Below are 4,434 nucleotides of genomic sequence, written 5' to 3'. Positions count from 1 at the left end.
CCATTCTCAGCTAAAATTACACGACCATCTGGTCAACCCAATTCCTGGACTTATCTCATATTAGGGTTTAAGGTAGCATTAGGGCTCCCAAACTAACAGTCACCCATCTTCCACTCCACTGCTGTGGAGATGCCAGAACAGACATCTGAACAAGAATCCAAGCATTAACATCCAACATCGGTGTTATTAATAGACTAAGCAACCACCTAAATAACCCCTTGCTGGAGGTTTAGGCTTCCTGGGAACAGCTGGATTGGAGTATGTAGTTTGGCTTCATATCTCCTACTCCAAATTGAGCACAGGCAGAGCCGATGGGAAAGGGGACTGACTAGACTCCTAGTTAGCTGTAGGTAGAAACGCTGGAACAGAAAGTGAAAATGCCCATCTCCCTCCAACACCATCATCAGTATAGGAAGACCTTGCTTTGAGTGGAGAAAGCAAGTGGGAAGTGGCCTTTCTCACTGATCAAGGGGAAGGCAATGAAAAGAGAGAAGCTGGAGCCCATTTCCTTTTTGGTTTGTTTTGCTGTTCTTGTTGTTGTTTGAGAGACATGGACATATACCCTTTTTTTTTTTTAATTACTATTTTATTTATTTTTGGCTGCATGCTGCACAGCATGCAAGGATCTTAGTTCCCCAACCAGGGATTGAACCCATGCCCCCTGCAGTTGAAGCGTGGAGTCCTAACCACTGGACCACCAGGGACGTCCCTATGTCCATTTTCTTTTGAGGACATAGGGACATCCTCTTATAATTTGCCGAAAGGATTATCAAGCTTTGGCCATTTCTATTAGCCATTCATTCACCCAAGGGGAGGAGCAGGTGGGAGAGTGGAGAAAATGTCAGGAAGGGTTGCCTGTGATGCAGACCTATTGGGGAAGAGAGAAGCCTGTATTCTCCATTAAACCATGGCAGAGAGGTCATTAATTAGTACCCTCCCCGAAATCACTGTAAACATAGAGGTAGAGAGTGGCCTTTGAGAAAGGCTATCACACAGCCCCAGGGTAACAGCTCAGTGAAATTTAGGGAGCCCAGCAGAGAATAACAGGGTATTTTTAAGGTCTTAACACAACTCTGCATGCTGTGGGAGATACCAAAGAATAAGAGACAGAGTTCCTACCTTTGTAGTGCGGGGCATCAACTTGCATAAGATTTAACAAGAAAAAAAATAAGAAAAATACAGAATAATAGAATAATCAAGTTCAAGTTGTGTGATACAGATTATAATCATTGTTAGGTTGAGAGGAATAGAAGAATATTGTGGGATAGAAACAGTCAGGGAAAGATCTTTAGAGGGAGTGGCACCTCACCCAGCCTGAGAAGGAAGTAAAGGGAAATCATCACAGACAAGGAAGAGGATAACAGTGAAGGCTGAACATGGTATAAGAGGGAAGAGGGAAAACCCAGTACAGGCAGAGAAGCCAATGTCAAGAGTTAAGATGGAGATAGTTGCTGGGGACCCCAAAAGCCAGGAAAAATCATTAAGATTGGCTGTGATAAGCAAGGTAGATTTTGACAGACTTTCTAGCACAGAGACATCTGCTGAAACAAATAATCCTACCAATGGAATGGTCTCTGGGCCATGAAACAACATGTGGAGAAGAGGATTCCAAGTCAGAGTCATGGAGTCTCTGGGATTTAGACTCCTTGGAGCAAACCTAATCCTACAAGGCAGTTTATCTTTCCTTTTCTTATGACAGACCTCAGGGACTGGAAACCTTCTGGGGGGAGGGGGAGTATGCCATACCTCCATTGATCCTCTCCTCCCATGTGAACTTCCAGAGATAAAGGGGGGCACAATTGGGAGGAAACAGGGGGACACAAAACAGCAGTCCTCTCTCACAAGAAGTAGACCACACCTCTTGCTCTGCACCCCTCCTGAGAGGCTCCTTCAGTGTGTAATGCCCAGTCTCAGCTCATGGACCGGCATCAAGGTACCTCTTGTGAACACCTGTTGAGCCCCAAGTTCCCTGAAGCACAGTGATGACAAATGATCAAGAAGTAACCAGTCAGGCTGCTCCCCAGCACTGTGTGAGTCTGTCTTTAGTCCCAGCCCCATCTGTGCCCTGGCCGGGCTTGTCAAACCCCGCCTTCACCATTCTACCACTCTCCATCACCTGCTTCCCCTCCAAAAGGCTTTTCCAAGCAAGGGAGTGCACTTTCCAGTCTTCAGTATCTCCTGACATCTTTTTTCCTTAACAACTGAAATAAAGTATTGTTTGCATGCTGTCAAATTCACTTGTTCTAAATGTAAAATGTATTGATTTGTAGTAAATTTACCGAGATGGGCAACCATCACCAAAATCCATATACAGAACATTTCCAGCATCCCAGTGAGATCCCTCACGTCTGCTTTCAACTAACAGCTTAATGATATTGTTTGACAGGTAGCTGAGAGTAAGACCAAGACACAGGGGAAGGGAGGGGAGGAGTGCACTTTAGGGGGTGAAAGAACTCCAGAGAGAGATGCAGATGGGAAACACAGGAGGAAGCCTTCAGATAATCTCAGAAGACAGCATTGGAATGCATGTCAGAGGTGGCCAGTTCTTCATCGCCTCTCCTCAATGAAAACCATGGGATTACAAAACCATATTCCCAACACATGGTCCAGCAATCAAGCTTCTTGGTATTTACCCAAAGGAATTAAAAACTTAACATCTGCACAAAAACCTGCCCGTGGATGTTTACAGCTTTGTTCATAATTGCCAAAACTTGGAAGCAACCAAGATGCTCATCAGTAGGGGAATGGATTAATAAACTGTAGTATATCCAGACAACGGAATATTATTCATCACTTTAAAAAAAGAGCTGTCAAGCCATGAAATGACATGGAGGAAACATAAATGCATACTACCAAGTAAAAGAAGCCAATCTGAAAATGTTGCACACTGTATGATTCCAGCTATGTGACATTCTGGAAAAGGCAAAACTGTAGAGACAGTAAAAAAGTTCAGTGGTTAGGGGTTGGAGAGAGGGAGGGGTAAATAGGTATAGCACAGAAGATCTTTAGGACAGTGTAAATACTCTGTATGATGCTATAAAGGTAGATACATGTCATTTTTAATTTGTTCAAACCCACAGAATATACAACACCCAGAGTGAAGCCTAATGTAAACTGCAGACTTGGAGTGATTATGATTTGACAATGTAAGTGTGTCAGTGGTAACAAATGTACCACTCTGGTGGGGGATGTTGATATTGGGGAGGTTGTGCTTACACAGAGGCAGGGATTATATGGGAGATCTCTGTACCTTCCTTACAATTTTACTGTGAACCTAAATCTGTTCTAAAAAAAATAGTCTTTAAAAAAAGCCATCAGAGTAACTGGCCCCATTAAACGCAACACAACTGGTAGCAAAGTGTAGAAGACCCCTTTTCCCAGAATGCTTGATACCGAATACAGCACCTTGTGCAGGGTTGATACTTAGTAAATGTTTGTTAAATTGAAATGAGTTGGAGAGCGGAGGTATTGGAGGGGGAAAATGCCTTCTCGTGGATATTTGTCACCTAGCGTCCTTTCCCACTTTCTAATGGCCCTCCAGTTTTACTTTTGGTCCTTACCTCATCCCAGCATGTGTTACGTGTCCTCTTAGAGGGATGTTAATTCCAGGGACCCAGGAAGCCATGGGATCAGATTTTCTTTCTTCTCTCCCCAACACATCCAGGGACAAAGGGGTCATTTGGACTCTAAACCAATGATGCAAGGTCAGCAGGAATGGCTGCACGTCATCCATGGCCACGGCCGTCCTCACCCCAATCAGATTCAACCTGCTGTGAAGCAGGTGTTGTGCTTCCTGATTCCTGGCTTCCAGAGATGCCTTGTTCCTACCTATTCACAAACCCAGTTGCCCATCTCCTGCTGATTCTGTGTGTCCTTCCAGTAACTCCTTTCTATTAGCCAGAATTGGTTTCTGTTGCTTGCAACCAAGGAACCCTAACCACTTCATGCCCTTTAAAAGCCATGGCAGTGATATAGGTGAGAGGTTATAAGGGCCTAAATTGAGTTATGGGGTGGCTTCCACAATAAGGAAGTTCAGGGGTAACTATTTTGTGACTGAAGAGATATTTCCAGGCAAGAAACGGAGAGTAGTCAAAATCGACCCCAACATTTTAAACTTCATGTGTTTCTACCACAAAGTGCTTTCGGTCATATGACCTTTCACCCAGGCGGGCTGAGAAAAGTGGTTGCACGTTTCTTATAAATGGATCAACAGAGCAAACTATTTTAAGACCTAACATATGAGGATGAATAATTTTCACATGCTTTTCTCTTCACGGAGAGAACAACCAACACGGCAGTTGGTCTCACTGTTCAACCTCATGCACGTGCCGCCTGGCAAGTGAGTCAGGCTCCCCCGAGTGCTGCTTCCTGCTGAGTAGAAGAGCCAAGGGCGTGAGTCAGCCCTGCTCACAGCCAAGAAGCTTTGATTCAGGA

Source organism: Monodon monoceros, unplaced genomic scaffold (assembly GCF_005190385.1).
Source record: "Monodon monoceros isolate NGI ecotype Baffin Bay Population unplaced genomic scaffold, NGI_Narwhal_1 Super_Scaffold_15, whole genome shotgun sequence".
In the NCBI taxonomy this organism is placed as follows: Eukaryota; Metazoa; Chordata; class Mammalia; order Artiodactyla; family Monodontidae; genus Monodon; species Monodon monoceros.
The sequence above is the reverse complement of the archived record's forward strand: the minus strand, read 5'-3'. Positions refer to the sequence as shown.